This window comes from Astatotilapia calliptera, chromosome 23 (genome assembly GCF_964374335.1).
Source record: "Astatotilapia calliptera chromosome 23, fAstCal68.1, whole genome shotgun sequence".
Lineage (NCBI taxonomy): Eukaryota > Metazoa > Chordata > Actinopteri > Cichliformes > Cichlidae > Astatotilapia > Astatotilapia calliptera.
Genome location: NC_137443.1, coordinates 18792738 through 18811370, shown reverse-complemented (window position 1 = coordinate 18811370; position 18633 = coordinate 18792738). Strand labels below are relative to the sequence as shown.

General features: G+C 42.1%; 1 long non-coding RNA gene across 1 annotated transcript; it reads left to right on the top strand.

Annotated features, from left to right (window-relative positions):
- The first annotated feature begins 6032 nt into the window (after nt 1–6032).
- Nucleotides 6033–13834, top strand: LOC113013708 (uncharacterized). Its single transcript, XR_013905122.1, has 2 exons — nt 6033–6858; nt 10360–13834. It is a non-coding gene; the product is annotated as an uncharacterized LOC113013708 (long non-coding RNA).
- Nucleotides 13835–18633: the final 4799 nt, after the last annotated feature.

Here is an 18633-nt window from a genome sequence, read left to right as displayed (position 1 = left end):
ATTTTGTTGCCCTTACCAAACTTCCCACCGCTCTAGAGACTGCCCAGCTCCTAACCCGGCATGTTTTTTGCCTTCACGACATTCCTCTGGACATGTTTCTGACCGTGGGCCCCAGTTTACCTCTCAGGTGTGGAAGATGTTTTATGCCGAGCTGGGGGTCCAGGTCAACCTGTCTTCTGGTTTCCACCTGCAGACTAATGGGCAAACAGAGCGAGCGAACCAGGAGCTGCAGGCCATGCTGCGCTGCGTTGTTTCCTCCAAACAGTCGTCATGGAGTGAGCAGTTGGCGTGGGCCGAATACGCCCATAACTCCAGCACGTCGGCCGCTACAGGCGTCTCTCCCTTCGAAGCATCCCTGGGGTACCAACCCCCACTCCTCTCCATCACAGAGGGAGAGGTGGCCGTGCCTTCCGTCCAACATCACATGAGGCGCTGTCGACGGATCTGGCCGGCGACTCAAGCGGCCTACTGTGTACGAGCGCACAGAATAAGAGACTGGCTGACTGCCGCCGCGTCCCTACTCCGGCTTATCGGGTGGGCCAGCAGGTATGGCTTTCCTCTAGGAACATCACTCTGCGGACCGAGTCCAAGAAGCTGGCTACCCGGTTCCTTGGACCCTTTTCTGTGCAAGCCGTCCTGAATCCAGTAACTGTCCGGCTGGCCCTCCCGCGGAACATGAAGGTACACAGCGTGTTTCATGTTTCTCAAATTAGGCCGGTCCGGACCAGCCCGTTTGCATCCAGAGCTCCGTGACTGAGTCCGTATTTTCCCATTACCTGTGACAGTCTTTAAAGCTACGATGCCTGCCTTGTTCAAAAAGTTTACTGACATAGTAAAGAAGTAGCTAGGGAATTCAGTAAGTATGAGCAGCAATAACTTAGGGACACTTTCTTAAATAAAGAGGATTTCATCATCCGCAGTTCGTGAAAAAAAAAGTGCCACATTAAAAACAAATCAGTAGATCCACAAATTATGGATGCAGACTCTTTTCAGCTATAGAGGTAAAGGTATACTTCATGCACTTATCAGCATACAGTTTAAGGGCTTGCATTAGAGTGCAATGGTGCACAGTTGGGCATCTTTTATGGTTATACCACTGTGAATTTTGCTTTATAAATATGCTCAAGAGTCTATCATATGTTTGACATCCAGCTAAAAATTTGAAAATATATATTTTTAAATCAGTAACTTTGCAAATTCAGAGGAAATGTTTTTTTGGACAACAAATGAGTCACGTTTTAAAAACAGTTTGAACAATCTGCGCTGCCAAACAGACATTTATGAAGCGCCGGCTATAACATACATGCTTACGGTGTGAAAGGACTGTGGATGTCTTGGAGCAGAGAACCGTGTTGTATTGTTGCTTTTCTCTTATGCATAAGCAACGCCAGCCTGTCAGAAACGCTCTGTGTGGGTAGAAAATGGTCTGCACCGGCGCTGGTCCTGACGCGTAATAGCGAGGGTCTCACGCTCTGAGGAATGCTTCATATAGGACCGGGTGCTTCCAAAACCAATAGATATAGATGGGGGGCCGATAAGTCTGGGGGCGATACACCTGCTGGGCATCACCTTGCTGTGCAAGTTTAAAACAATGAGGGTGGGGCACGCAGTTGCTGAGCTCCGGTGTAACTGGCCAAGATAGGCCTAAGGGTCCGCTGTTGCTGGCTACTTCAGAAAATATACGAGACCCTGCGCGACTGGTACATCTGCGGAGCTTTTACCTTCTCGAGGAATTACAAAAAGAGCCGATACCGGCCACTTTAAACAATAGGTTGGGCCCTTGTTCGCATGGTACTCTCAACAACTAAGTGATACATCTATCTTTTGTCTTCCTATGGAATCACAACAATTAAATGTTACCCGCGTTGGGCTTTTGCAATCCTGAACAATTTCAAACAATTAACCGGCTGTTGAAAAGATGGAGCGGGTCTGTGCGACTGGTTTTAGAAGTATCACTGCAGCATTTATTTTCTAAAGGGCTGAATGTTAGTTGCAACCATCTGTTGTGTTAAAAACTACTCTGAAACCATGAACCCCCTTACGGAAGAAATTCCCGTTTGATCCATTTTTAAATAAATAAAATGCTTGCATCACTGCATGCTGTGACATCAGAATCACAAAATGAGTGTGATTAAAACACAATTAGTTTGAAAGAGCGATACTGGCTGCTTTGGGGGAAAAGGTGACATCGTGTGCAACGTGTTTTAGAAGTAGTCCAATAGCGTTAATTTTCTAAAGGGCTGAATGTTATTTGTGACCATTTACTGTGTTAAAAAACTAGCTGGCTCTGTCTCCCTCTTAGTTCAACACTCTGAAATCCCGATTTTTAAATAAAATGATCGCATCAACCCGTGAAAGAAACCCCAGTAGATGCCTAAAAACTAGTTAGATTAAAAACTAGTGGTTTGATTAAATGAAACACTTGTGAACAGGCTGACATTGCCCATTCAGAAGAAATTCTCATTTGTGCCATTTTTAAAATCGCTGCATGCTGAGACATTGTCAGAATCACAAAATTAGTGTGATTAAAACACTGTTACCAACACTTTTGACTAGATGTAAATAAAAAGCATTCCTGTCACGGCTGGCGGAGTGAGCCGTGTGGTGTGGAGGAAAGGGAGGACCCAAAATGCAGCAGTGACTGATGATACGAGTGATGTTTATTTACAAAGTGACAATGGCAGAAACAGGCAGTGAGGCATGACAAAACAACTGAAGAAACCTAAACTGGGAGAACTAAATGACAAACCTGAGACCATACAAAAGGGGTGCGGGGCAGAGAGACGCAGAGACAGGAACACCATAGAACGCAGACGAGCCGACAATGAACACAGACCGACACCCACTAAATATACACACACACAAGGTAATCAGGTAATCACACACAGGAGGGAAGAACAGCTGAACCTAATACACATGAGGACCGGAGGACACAAGCTGAACACAATGACAACAGACACAGACCTTCAAAATAGAATAGGAAATCCAGAACATGAGCCTTCAAAGTAAAGCAGGAACACACAGACTGATTTACAACACAACACGGGGACATGAACAGAGCACCAAGGACAGACACAGGTAGGGCTGAATACACACACCAAACTACAGGTTCAACCCTAAACCAATACAAAATCAGGATAAACACAAAGCACAAAAATGAACTTCAAGGAAACACAAAACGCTGGGCCAAAATGACCCAGGACCATGACATTCCAGATTTTTAATGAACACTGTGAAGCAAAACGGCTTCCACCGATTCCACACAAAAACAAAGAATTGCTCTTAAGAACACATATGTCTGCATAACTGAATGTTGAGACACACCAAAGTGATAAAATAGTTTAATTAAAAACCCTATGGTTTGTTTAAATTAAAACCCAGTTAAAAAAACATAAACTCATATAACCTCTCTGACACCCTGTGTGTTTCCACACATGAACTCGCATACCCTGAGCACACCTGAATGCGCATGCGCACACACACGAAACCGGTCAAACAGGTTGTCTAACCGGTTTGGTTGGCCGCCATATTGGACTAGTGCCATCTTATTACTACTTCCATGAAAAGCGCATTTGAATGCCAAAATTTCCATTTGAAGATCATGACATGTTATTTTTCTGTTTTACCTGCAGTTTTTGCCAAATAGACTTTTTCTCTTAATGCCTCAAAACCCACTATTTTGTGATATTTTTATGGACCAAAAGAGATTTAATTAGTTAAGCCTATTATCATAATTACATTGTAAACAAAGCTATAAAAAAATTAACTCCCAGTCAGTGCAAATATCCATATTATGAGAGTCATGTTGCTTTTAAATAATATCATTCCTATCTTTGTGTCTGTGAAGGTTCTCAGTCATCCAGGTCATCGTAGTCAAAGGAGCTTGCAAAGAAAAGCATCTGGACTTCTTTAAGTTACTTGAAGACGTTTCACCTCTCATCCGAGAAGCTTCTTCAGTTCTAAGGTCAAATGGTGGAGAGGTGGACCATTTGACCTTAGAACTGAAGAAGCTTCTCGGATGAGAGGTGAAACGTCTTCAAGTAACTTAAAGAAGTCCAGATGCTTTTCTTTGCAAGCTCCTTTGATTCCTATCTTTGGTTTTCCCTTACTTTGCAGCTTCAGAGGAAAACTGTAGACTGCACGTAAAGCAGATTTATCCATCATCATGTCACCCATTAACTTAGGCTTTTAAATGGGACTTCACTAAAGCTTTTTGAAACTACATGTAATGAGTGAATTCTGGACCTTCTTTGACCATACTTTTCTAAATAAACATGTTTTATTTAATAATATTTGAAACTAGCAACTGAGACCACACTCATCAGGAAAATCTTTAACCCTTTAAGACCTACCATAGAACCAAGTCCGCCAGAGCTTATATTATATTTTTACTTGCTGTGGAGCCATTTTTGGGAGCATTTCAAGTTGCTATACATCAATACAACCATTATAGCCCAGATTTTAATAATATGTATTCATTAAGTGCATAGTAATTACATAAATTGCAAAAAAGTGCAATAAACTACAAAAAAATTGAAAATCATTTTTGCTTTTTTAACATATATTTCTAGTTAGAGAAATTTAAGAGGCTTATCCCTCAAAACTGTAAATACAAAAAAGTTGCACAAAATAGTTTCCTACCACAGGAAACTTATTTTGAGTGTCTTCATAGTTTTATTTTTGAAATACACCAATTTTTATACACTGCAGGAAAAACGAAAATAAATATTATACTGCAAATTTGCAAAATGGCAGCATATGCATCAAAATAAACTATTTCCAGCAGTGCAATATGAGTCCTAAGCATCCCAGAAACGACACAGAAAGTCATAAAGTCAAAGATAACTTTTAAAAAGACCAGTATAGGCCCTGAGGCCCTGATGGTAAAAAAGACTACATTTCCACGAAAATGACGTCACTTCCGGTTTCGGGCAGGTAATGGCGGAAATGCAAAAGTTCGCGCTGACGTCTATTACAACGTAGGAAGTGTTATGAACAGCTGATCGGATCGGCAAAGCGTGTTTCTGGAATATTATGTTTTTGTTCCTGCAAGCGCTTTTTATGCAGTTTTTGCAAAGCTTTATGTGGAAGGAAACCGTGACCTAGGACAAGCTGATGGCATAAGATGTAAGTACAACTCCTCCGGTTTCATATGCAAAAAAAATTTTTGCGCTAGCTTACGTGGTTGCAGTGCTACCGGGATTTAAAAATAGTTACGCAAAACAGAGCGTGCCCGCTCCGATCGGCTCTAAAGCGTTAATGAGCTCAGAGATCAGGTGAGCATTAGAGTTGTTTAGAGACTTATATAACGCTAAATGTTTCTACTTCCTTAGTCTTTTTCTGTTAGGTCTCAGTAAGAAGACAAACTGCAGAGGACACATGAGGCAGTTCATGGACTAACCCTGGAATTTGATCCTGGTTTCTGAGAGCAGATTAGTTCCACATGAGGCAGAGGACTGAAAACTGATTCTAACATTCTCAGACCTACACTGGGAAAATGTGTTGCTGCTGGTGACAACATTCTCAAGGAGTCACCTGGAAACACTCACCTGCCCTGTTGCCCTCCATCTTTCCAGGAACAGCTTGTTCTGAGGCCAAACAGGGGACTTCTGGGTAATTCCCAGAAGTAATTTCTATTGAAATCTCTTGCTTATTGTCTCACTAGTTGCAGTGCTAACACTAGAATTGATTGTCTCAGAGCTCTTTAAAAACTGATAATGTGATCACATAAAAACTCTGATTAAACATGTTTTCACTGTAAAAGGATTTCTGGAGTGTTTCATCTTTTCCACTGAGTGTAGTGTCCAGGAGGCAAAACTGCACATCTGTTATTATTCAGTTAAGAGCATTATTGGGTGAAGAGTCTTTGTGGTTGCTTTAAAACTCATTCGCTCCACTTGATTTTGACTTCTTGACTCACAGAAAAACATTCAAGTGCGCATAGATGTTCTTCAGTTAATACCAATTACATTTTCACTATGCTAGCATGAAATAAACAGTCTGAATGCTTATACAGTTTTCTTGCTTTTCTTAGTGTTAAGTCTAATTGTTGAATGTCGCCATTGTGTTTCTTAAATTTGTATAGTCTTAGTTTAAGCAGTAGGATCAAAGCCATTCCTTTGATCCTGACCACCTCTCCAGCCACTCTGTGCTGGGGGAGGTTTTATTGTAGATACATCCTAACTTGAAGATCTGTTTGATGTTTGGTAGAGCTTCCTACCCTTTGTATGGTTTCACTGTGTTATCTTTGGTAAACCATACATTGGGTGTGGGGGAAGACTACCCTCTTTATGACCAAGGATGTTGTTCCTGCTTTTAGGTTTTATGACCCTTTGACCAACACACACACACACACATTCTCACATAACACACACACATTCTCACACACACACACACACTCAGTGTATACATTTACATACAGTGCCTTGTCTTTGTAACCAAAGGGGGGTTGCAAGGGGAGGTGTTTTGTAAACTATTGTTTGAAGTTTGTCAATAAAAGGCGGCGAGAGGAGGCCACCAGTGTGGTCATTTCAACGTGCTGGTCACAGACGAGAGGCCTCCCTTGCGCAAGAAATCGATCGAGCACTGTTGCCTTGCTTTTCTTTCATGGGAATAAGTCTTGGATACAGCGGGGTCTGAGTTTAGACCCAACATTTATTTGGTCCTTCGAGCCGGATCCTAACACATTGCATCCACCGAGGAGAGGAAGAGGACGCCACCGCAACGTCTGGGATGATTGACGTAAAGCCCTGGTGTTTTTGGCTTGCCACCAGGCCGGGAAGTTTGCGCCTGACCTCCCCTCGGGATGGATGACGATTGACGGGATCCAGAGACTCTTCCCATGAACGTAAACAAACAGTGAGTACAGAAGGCCTTAGAGAGCGTCTCTATAACCGCGTGAATGAATGTGGGATCCTAGAAACGCGTCACCGTGATTCTGCGTGAAACGTTTGAGTCCCGGGGAGCGCTGGTCACGAGAGCGCACGTGGACCCAAAACAATAGAGAGCGGCTACGGGCTGTGCGTTAAACGTGAGTCCGGGAGCGCGCTAGCCGCGTGAGAGAGACGCAGGCTTCTCCGCCGTTTGGGGCGTAGAGAGTTCTCCGCCATTTGGGGCGTGGAGAGAACCTAGGTTCAGAGTCCGGAATCTCCGCCATTTGGGGCGTTGGAGAGTGTCCGAAGGTTGAATTCTCCGCCATATGGGGCGTTTGAGAGTTTTCAACAGAGAGCGCAGGCTGTGCGTGCAGACGCAAGCGATAGGCCTATGTTGTGTGTGTGCGGGCCAGACGTGGTCTGCGTGAGTGTGGCTGATTGTTGTCTTGTAATGGAGAATAAAATGTGTAAGTCTGCCTTAGAAGGAGATGTAAAATTTATGCAGAAAGTTTTACCAGGCAGCACGCAGTATGTAGGTTGTTGGTATAAGAAATGTGGATTTGAAGGGACATTAGTGGAAGTTAAGTGTAAAATGCTGGTAGAAAGAATATCTGTAAGTGTAGCAGGTAAAACAGGTAAAGCGAAGCAGAGGAAGGAATTGCAGTTAGCAGTTGCTAAGTTGTGGCTGGAGCAGGCTCAGAGGAGGAGAGAAGCACAGAATGTTAAAAGAGCAATATTGCAAGAAGTAGTTGTGAAACCTGAGGATGAAACTACAGCTCAATCCACTGCAACTACTCTAGAACAACACCGTAGAAAAGCATTAGGAAGAGCAAGAATGTTAGCAGAAAGTAGAGTCAGAGAAGAGCGTGAGAGAGCAGAGGTAGAAGTGGAGGAGAGATTAGAGGCATATTAGGAGCAGCATTGAGTCCAAGACAGACTAGGCAAGAGAGGAGACAGAAAAGATGAAGAAAGTTTTTCTCCTGATCAATTCCGCGAGTGTGAGAGTGTCTGACGTCATGGTGTGTGTGAAAGGTATCCAGCTGGGGCAGACGTGATTCTGCAGGTCACCTGCCCAGTGGACAAAAAGAAATAAAATAGTTGTGTGGATGAATGATGGCACGAAGAGTGTTTGGTGTTTCTCAGTCTGAAACAGCTGTAATGCTATTTTCTGTTTTGGAGAAAAGTACAGTTAAAGAAAAAAAACAGAGAGAGATGTGTGTTGTTTTAAGCAGTGATGAGAATAATGGAAGTGTGGTGAGAGATGAACACAAAAACATACTGAAAATGCATTAACTATACTAACCCCACATGCATATACACATACAATGATACTCATGAGACCAGACAGCATCTTAAGCATGAGATTCTGTTTGTCATCTTGTCCAAGTCACTAGTAAGATGAAAGTGATACATAGACTAGTGGACTGAATATTATAGGAGGACAGATGGTTGCATCATAGAGGAGGAAACAGAATGCTGATGAGAGGTCTTAAATGAGTGAGTTGAGTGAGCTGATTGTGAGTTTCTGGTGTGTGAAGAAGTTTTACCATGGCACACATTTAGTTACATGAGAACTAAAACGTATTATGTGCTAAGACAACAGGGTTATGCTGTATGTTGTGTGTATGGCTGATTGGATGAATGTTTGAGATTAAACTGGCTGTTTGATTTGTCTTTATTACTAAAGTTGAACCTGCCAATTGGGTTGTTACGATTTATCCCCCTGGCATGAAGAACACGTGTCATGACTTAAACAAGGCCTTTCTTTCCATTATTTTCTTTGATTTCTTTTATTTTCTTTCTTTTATTTTGTTACTTTCATGGTGCACTGAAAGTTTTGTTTGATGATCTCTGTTGAGCAGATCTGCACGATTAGAATCGAAGCGTCGTCGAGAAAACTGTTGCAAAGTGAGCTTCTCCAAAATTAAAATGGGCTCTTATTTGGGACAATCAGGAAACAAGTTCCTGTCCAAAAGGATTCAACGAGGAAATCCAGTCTAAATTATTTTTCTTTTTGAAATGACGTTGTTTTGCTGAGCGTGGAAACGGATGCGACGATAATTTCCACAATTAGCTAAAGAAGGAATCACTGAGTGAATGAGTAAGAATTTTAAAATAAATGGGGAACTGACTGACTGACTTAACACCATTGTGTGAAGTCAACCCCCGCTTGACAAAGGTGTGGATGTATCTCTGTGTGTGTCTCTGTTACAGGAGCAGAAAGATGATAGCAACATCTGAGGTTGCGTGATGGTTTAACCTTTTAAATGCCATTTTTATGTTTGTGAATCTATCAGAGGTGTGTTATTCATGGGCTTGTGGTACTCACAGAAGTTACTGTGAGAAAGTGTGTACACACCTGCGCAGCGCTAACATTTGCATTTTTTCTTACAGCATTGCAGTTTTTCATGTGATTTGATGATGTGGTTTTTAGCAGAACAACTGGTGGATGTTTGTTTCTTTATTTCAGGTTTTGTTTTCTTTAAGAGTGCATGTAGCATTCAGCAGAAGTGGACAAGTGACATGAGTAAAACAAATAAGAGATTACGATATTTATGGAATAGTTTATTATGGGCTCATTTGCTGGCCACTTTTGGACCCATAATAATATATGAGTGGAGTGACTTTGCTTAAGGGAAGTCACCGATTACATTAATGTTAACTGAGCACATGGGATGATCCATGTTTGAGGCGAATTATGGTAACAATAGTGATTTAATGATTTGAGAAAACCTGCACATGACACTTGTCTTGCTGATGCTGAATGCTTGTTACCCTTGTGATATACTTGTTTATAAGTGTGAAGTTTGATTTTACTTCCAGATCTTGTTTTCCAGGCCATGATGGTGAGTATGCAGGCTCCTGGTGGAGCCAGTTTTTAAGGCAGGGATCCAGGTTTGGTGAGTTGACGCATGAGAGTGTCCATGCGTCAAGAGGTGGGGTCCAGAAGTAACATTAAACAATGTTTACTATTATTGTTGCAGTGATTTGTGTGATTAGCTGTTTATTTACAAGTATTAAACCTATGCAAGTGGTGCATCCATGTTCAGATGAGGCTTTGATGGCCTATAAGTGAAGTTCACTGATTACAATGTGGAATAACATTGAGATGTTAAATAATTTGGAATAAATTATGGGAAAACGTAGGAGTTTAATGAGTTTAGAATAAACCTGCAATGATACTTGTCTCTGTGATGCTGAATACTTTATTACTTTCATGATCTATAGTTGGTTGCAAATGTGAAGTTGTTTTAAATTTAAGACTTTGTCTTCTGTGATACAGGAGCTGGGAGTTAAACAAGTTGAACATTTAAGTGCTGACTAATGTTTTACACAGGGTTACAGCTTGGAGTGAAGCTGCTCCAAGGGACAAACCCTGGAGATTGTTTTAGGGAGACTGTGCGACACTCTTTTACATGTCTCATTGGGGAGTTGACACATGGCGAAAGCCGTGTGGCGAGAGGAGTGTCATTTTTTCAATTTGTAGATGTCGTGAGATGCCATGATGAGAAGGAGTGACTGAGAGGATCGCCCACAAAATGGAACCTGAGGGAGCGTGCCAAGCTCCAAAAAGTGACAGCGCAGAGGAGGTCCAGCGATGGACTTGTGGTTCTGTGAACAGCACAAATGCAAGGTGACTGTAAAATAACTAACAGCACTTTTTCCACAAGTGAAGCCAGTAACTTACTATCCTAAAAGATTAGCTCTAGTTGCTCGTGCTTTACCTCCATGCGTGAGATCAGTATGTGCAGCAGCTTAAGCTGTACAATGTTTCAATAGTTTATTTCACCTTTTGCAATTGTTAGTTCCACACGAGGTAGATGTCTACTACTGCAGACTAAACTTACATTTCTGTCACCTACAAGACACTTGTCTTTAATGTTACTGTTACTCTCACAACCACACATATTACCATAAAGTGGTGCAGAATTCTGAATCTGTCCAACCCTTTTTGCCAACGGAGGAGGGCACTTCTCATGAGTGTAGAGAGCGCGAGGAGAAGACGTGTAAGCTGAGGGATGACTTAATAGATGTGCCACTCGTTGAGGGAAAGGTTTGGTTTGTTGATGATTTGAGTTTTACAACAGCAGAGGGACAGACTAGAACACGTTTTACTGTAGCAGACAGTGAGAGAGAGTTATCTATGTAGGACAACTAGCATGTTTCATATTTGCTTGAGCAGCAGAGATGCTAGCTTTAACGGAAACGTGTAAAGCTGTAGAGAGACAATATACACTGATAGGCAGTATACATTTGCTACTGTACATTTCTTTGTAGTGCAGTGAGTGAGACGAGGTATGACAACCTCAACAGGGAAACCTGCAGAACACACCAAACTCTTGCAAAATCTGCTGGAGGCAGCGTTATTAACCAGTGGAATTGCCGTTTGTAAATGTGCAGCACACATGTGAGGGAAAGATCCGGTTGCATTAGGGAAAGTTTTTGCAGATAAGATCGCAAAAGAGGCAGCTTTAGTTAAACATGGTGTTAACCTTTTATCAGTACAGCATTAGCTGACATGCAGGCCCACTCACCTACTGCAGGACAATAGTTGTGACTTACAGAGGGAGCAAGCTTGCAGGATGATTTTTTATCTGTGTGATAAACCAGTACTGCCTAATAATTTGTATAAGACTGCTGCTATTTTGAGCCATTGGCTATACCATGTCTCAAACAGGAGGGAGATGAGCAGTCGTTATACTCACTCTAGGATTATTAAATACTTTTAAAAAAAAACTTTTTTGCAGAGAGAACTAATGGAACAGTAAAGTTAGGATTTAGGAAGACAGGCAGGACATGGTTAGACTGTATAGAATAAGTACACGAGGATTACTCCAACAGAGAATGGTCTGACTCTTTGAGATTACACATGTTAGAGGATTTAGAGTTAGAGTTAGAGTTCCAGTCTTCTGTAGTGATGATAGAAAAGCAGAAGAGAGAGCATATTAGCAGATTAGATGCTTGAAAATGTTTAAAAGTAAAGTAGTCATGAGAACAAATGATCTGCCAGATGATTCTGTTTCTTCGCAGGAGCAGAGCCTGAAGTCTGGAGATTGGATGATGATAAGGCCATGGAGAGGAAGTGCTGGTCCAGTCCATGGTGGGAAGGTCCATATCGGATGCTGCTGACGACGACCACAGCAGTGAAGATTGCCGGAAGGAACACTTGGATATATCAAGCGCACTGCAAGAAGGTGACACACATCCAGGCCAGCTCGGAGTAAGTGGCAGGAAGACCGGGAACAAAGGGGGGGGAAAGCCTCCAGGGCCCCTCGTCTCAATCCGGTGAAGAAACCAACTGAGCCACAGGTACTCATCAGAATGGCTGGGAATGTGCTGTGCATCTTCTTGTGCCTGTGGACCCTGAGTGGGATGACAGGAGCGCATTGGGACAGAGCAAATCACACCCAGTACCCGCATGGGTTTTCAACCAACTACTGGTGGCAGTTTAAGAACACAACCGGATAGCATCACTTGGAGTGAGACAGTTTGTTTGGTTGCTTTAGCAACACATCCAGGAACACTGCCAACTTTTCAACTGCTCTGAACCTGAATGGAAGGTTGATTCACCAGTAGCTGGGAAGGTGAACTGCTCTGGTGAGACAGACCTGCTCGTCTGACTCAAAGAATATGACTTGTTGCAGGACATTATACAGTTAAACGAACTGGAAACAGGCCAATTGCCTATGTGTACGAAGGACAATGGATTAGCCCAAGTTGGAGATTAACCATGGAACATGGCAACATCACTTATTCTTTTGTCTTTTGCAAGAAGGATGTAAACAGAGAAGCCTTTTGTCTACATTTACATCATGAACACTTGAGGTTTTGAGCCAAGAAGATCAAAACAGCTTGATCCAATTTCCTTTACAAAGCTTTTTCTGTGGTGACAACAGGACAGGAGAAGAGTTGTAAATGCAGATAATTCACAAGTTGACTCTAACCCCCACAGGATGCCTACAGTGAGAAGATTTGGGGGGTTGATAGGAGTCATAAAGAAGGGTGTTGACCAGGCTGCAGCTTTGAAGTTAGCTGAGAGCCATATGGACAAACAATAAAGTCAACTGATGCGTTTAAATACCTATGTCTGTATACAGTTGGATTGTAGAGACATATGATTTTTGAGAATGATGATTCTTCTTGTTTGACCTTTGACATTCAGTTGTGTACTTGAAGAAATACATAATGAATTGCACGACAGGAGTAGATCCGCCACAAGACTGGATAGCTTGGTTACCGTCTGGTCCTTGGTGGCATCTTCTTTTGAAAATATTAATTCCTGTTTTTGAACTGTTGATACTGATTTGCTTATGTATAGGATGTAGTTTACTGTGCATGAATGAAATCTACACTGACACTGTCAAACAAGGGGTGCATAAGTTGAAATTTAAGTATACAATGACAAAAAGGAGGGAAATGTTAAGTCTAATTGTTGAATGTCGCCATTGTGTTTCTTAAATTTGTATAGTCTTAGTTTAAGCAGTAGGATCAAAGCCATTCCTTTGATCCTGACCACCTCTCCAGCCACTCTGTGCTGGGGGAGGTTTTATTGTAGATACATCCTAACTTGAAGATCTGTTTGATGTTTGGTAGAGCTTCCTACCCTTTGTATGGTTTCACTGTGTTATCTTTGGTAAACCATACATTGGGTGTGGGGGAAGACTACCCTCTTTATGACCAAGGATGTTGTTCCTGCTTTTAGGTTTTATGACCCTTTGACCAACACACACACACACACATTCTCACATAACACACACACATTCTCACACACACACACACACTCAGTGTATACATTTACATACAGTGCCTTGTCTTTGTAACCAAAGGGGGGTTGCAAGGGGAGGTGTTTTGTAAACTATTGTTTGAAGTTTGTCAATAAAAGGCGGCGAGAGGAGGCCACCAGTGTGGTCATTTCAACGTGCTGGTCACAGACGAGAGGCCTCCCTTGCGCAAGAAATCGATCGAGCACTGTTGCCTTGCTTTTCTTTCATGGGAATAAGTCTTGGATACAGCGGGGTCTGAGTTTAGACCCAACACTTAGCAATCATAATGATACATCTGAAAGCCATACTTCAAAGTCTGGTTAAAGTCCACCAGAAAACAAGACTAAAACTGTTAGTTAAAAGTTAGTGAGTGTGTCTCAGTTATGGCAACATCAACCTGAGCCCCAACACCCCCGGTAGCAGGGGGGGGCGGGGGGCGGGGGGCTGTTCCGTTTCATTAGCTGTGACACGAGGTCCGTTGTGCCAATATGTGCATATATGGTATCCACAGAAACCTTCAACTAAACCTCCAGCTAGAAGTACATATAACCCATTAATACAAAAAATCAGGCAATTAAAAGAGCAGTTATATCATTTTGCAAAATTTACAAAATACAAACAACACACCACATCTTCATTCGACTTAAGTTAACAAGGAAACGGAAAATTTTCTAAAAGTCGAGATTTCACAGATTCCAAAACTGCAAGTTTTGTCTTGCGCCGACCAAAATTAACTGAACCAGTTGCGAAAGAAGACCAAAAATATATTTGACTCTTAAAACACAATAACATGAAATCAGACTTACCTTTCACTTCCAAAAATAAATATCCATTCAAGACTACTGCTCATTTCCTGAATAACTTCATCTCCCACAATGCCTCAGAGCCATTTTCTGTTGAAAATCTAAATTTTGGGCCCAGTTACAGATATTTGATTGGACAAGAATGAGCGGCATAACTAGCGTCGCATGTATTTTTCACCTTGCAACTTCCAATTAGTGGAACATAATATTTACACCTCTGATGAAGTCTCACAAATGTTAGCTTCAATTTGATACCAAGATTGCTTACACACAGTTTGTAATTGCAGAGAAATACTGTGTTTTATATTGTATATAATATTACATATACAGTGGGATGCAAAGGTTTGGGCAACCTTGTTAATAGTGATTATTTTCCTGTATAAATCATTGGTTTTTACAATATAAAATGTCAGTTAAATATATCATATAGGCGACACACACAGTGGTATTTGAAATGAAGTTTATTTGATTTACAGAAAGTGTGTAATAATTGTTTAAACAAAATCAGGCAGGTGCATAAATTTGGGCTCTGTTGTCATTTTATTGATTCCAAAACCTTTAGAGAAGCCAAGCCAAGAAATTGGCTTGGTAAGCTCAGTGACCCCTGACCTACATACACAGGTGAATCCAATAATGAGAAAGAGTATTTAACCTCCTAGGACCTTGCGCCCACATATGTGGACATCACATTTTGGGTTATTTAGACCAAAATACTCAATTTTGCTCTACATGGGCCTGATGTCCACCCATGAGGACATTATACTGGTACTGTTCTATCAAATTTTAAACAGAGTTCGGGTCTTAGGAGGTTAAGCGGGTCAATTGTAAGTTTCCCTCCTCTTTTAATTTCCTCTGAAGAGTAGCAACATGGGGTCTCAAAACAACTATCAAATGACCTGAAGACAAAGATTGTTCACCATCATGGTTTAGGGGAAGGATACAGAAAGCTGTCTCAGAGATTTAAGCTGTTTCCACAGTTAGGAATATATTGAGAAAATGGAAGACCACAGGCTCAGTTCAAGTGAAGGCTTGAAGTGGCAGACCAAGAAAAATCTCGGCTAAACAGAGGCGACGAATGGTGAGAACAGTCAGAGTCAACCCACAGACCAGCACCAAAGACCTACAACATCATCTTGCAGCAAATGGAGTCACTGTGCATCGTTCAACCATTCAGCGCACTTTACACAAGGAGATGCTGTATGTGAGAGTGATGCAGAGAAAGCCTTTTCTCCGCCCACAGCACAGACAGAGCCACCTGAGGTATGCTAAAGCACATTTGGACAAGCCAGCTTCATTCTGGATTAAGGTGCTGTGGACTGATGAAACTAAAATTGAGTTATTTGGGCATAACAAGAGGCGTTATGCATGGAGGAAAAAGAACACAGCATTCCAAAAAAACGCCTGCTACCTACAGTAAAATATGGTGGTGGTTCCATCATGCTGTGGGGCTGTGTGGGCAGTGCAGGGACTGGGAATCTTGTCAAAGTTGAGGGAAACATGAATTCCACTCAGTATCAACAGATTCTGGAGACCAATGTCCAGGAATCAGTGACAAAGCTGAAGCTGCGCTGGGGATGAGACAACGGACATCCATGAATACATCACAAAGATGGCCCCAACTGACAGTGTGCTCAGTGAATACCTCAGGCAGCAGAAACCCAAGAAAGAGGAGGAAGGCGAGGAACCATCATGGGAGGACAGGCCACTGCACTGTGGTACCACCGGCAGATAGCTGGCTGACATCCAGAAATCCTACCAGGCTGTGTAAAGATGCCCCTTAGACAATCCAGCACATAACAGCAGGGTGCAAGATGCTAGCAGGCAGAGCATACATGGAACGCCATAACCAAGTGGCCGGCATAGTACACAGGAACATCTATGCATAGCATAACCTAGAAGTCCCGAGGTCAAAATGGGAGACGCCCCCAAGGGTGATGGAGAATGACCGAGCTAAGATCCTGTGGGACTTCCAGATACAGATGGACAAAACGATGGTGGCTAACCAACCAGACATAGTGGTGGTAGACAAACAGAAGAAGATGGCCGTAGTGATCGATGTAGCGGTTCCGAATGACAGCAACATCAGAAAGAAGGAACACGAGAAGCTGGAGAAATACCAAGGGCTCAGAGAAGAGCTCGAGAAGATGTGGAGGGTGAAGGTGACCGTGGTCCCAGTGGTAATCAGAGCACTAGGTGCGGTGACTCCCAAACTAGACAAGTGGCTCCAGCAGATCCCAGGAACAACATCGGAGATCTCTGTCCAGAAGAGCGCAGTCCTGGGAACAGCTAAGATACTGCGCAGGACCCTCAAGCTCCCAGGCCTCTGGTAGAGGATCCGAGCTTGATGGATAAACCGCCCGCAGCCTGATGGGGGTTTAAAATAAATAAATATATATATATATATCTTTTGTGGGCATTTTCACTTTCCAGCTTTAGCTTTTGTTAGGGAGTTTTTATTGTTTTATTTGATTATGCTTCAAAAGTTATGTTATACATATTTCACCAGACACAGTTTTCTGTAGAAACAGGAAGCTGACCCTGTGACACTGATATTTACCGCAAGAGACCAGTACAGAAATACATATCCGCAGAAGTTGACTTGCATTATATTATTCTTAGAAATTGACTTGCAACACACATACTTTGTGACACACACACACACACACACACACACAGCTTACACACAGACAGCATCAGGACCTGCGTAACAGGAAATGTGATTATATTTGCATATTGACGATGTAACCTATAAAAATAAACGAATGCTGCAGTACGGTGTGTCTCTCTGTCTGAGATTCACCCGTGCCGCACGTTATCAGTATCAAGTGTCTCGGTGTTGTTTATTCACCTGACCGTTTGTTAACTGTAAATCTCTGACAGCTTTCCAATTGATAACCGTATAAATAGGTGCAGATGCTGATTGAAAATTCCTGTTTTCATCTGAGAAATGCAAGGTTGCTGTGGAGCTTCCCGTATGTATGTAATCCACCTCAATGAGAGACCATCAAGCTTTAATTTTGGACCTTCAGTTTGCACACATTTGACTTAGTTTGCAAATGTTTGACTCAGTTTCTCATCACTTCTCTGCAGTTGCTAATAATAATGTTTTATCTCACACATTTAGGACAAAATTCACTAACACTGTGCAAATCTGTGTTCTATAAGCTCTGTCAATACCACTTAACTTAAGAGGCACAGTGCAAATGTTTTCAGGGCACTTCTTGTGTCTGACCTTGCTGCATATGTATTTGTATAAGTTTCCCTTTGAGAGTGCAATCTTTTGGGAGGAGAATATTCCACACACATCTCTACTGAAGTACTGAATGTTTCCCTCCTGCACCTGCCTGCAGATCATCCTGCTGTCCTGTCTGGCAGTCTTCTGAGTCTGTCCTCTGTGAGTCATTCATCTTTTCAACATTGTTTTCCCTTGGAAACATCCACCATGTACCATCACTGTTTCTGTGTTGCCTCCTTCCATATGGGAAGGTATTCGTCAGCAGGGGTCAAACTGTTAATTGTTTTCTCAGTGCTTCAGTTTGGCCCTGAATGGTGCTCTATGTTTGGATACTGTGATTAATGTTCCTCAGGACATTTGTCCGTTTTGCAGAATCAAGACCAAAGTCTGAGTTTCCAAATTAATATTCCTTCCTTTTAAATGTTACCAGTCCCTGACCTGAATCATCCTCACTCCAAATAGTGTTTTTATTAGAATGATAATATATCCTGTTGCCAAATTAAGTGGTTTAAGGCCGCACAAACATGCACACACCCACCAACAGAGTAGCTTTTGTACTTGTTAGTCTTGACTCCACTCTTTATGTATTCGAAACACAATTTGGATTTGAGTTGCTTTGGGACTTGACACTTTAGCAGTCCTTTTTGACAGATCTTATCTGACTTTTCCTTTGACGTACAAGATTGTTTTACATGGCTTTGACTCTGAATCAAGTCATGAATCGGAGGACTTTCGGCTTAAAGAGGACCAGCTTGTCTAGATTTAGTTTTTTATCTGCCTTGATTTGATACTTAGCACTTGATGTGCAGTTGCTGGTCTTGAATTGCTAGACTTGCAACTTTGGCATGATAACTTCTGACTCAACTGATTTGGGACTTGAAATTAAATTAAGTGATGAGTGAAAGGCAGAATTGTGGAACTGAGTTATGCAATTCAGTGTTAATAAGACCTTGATATAT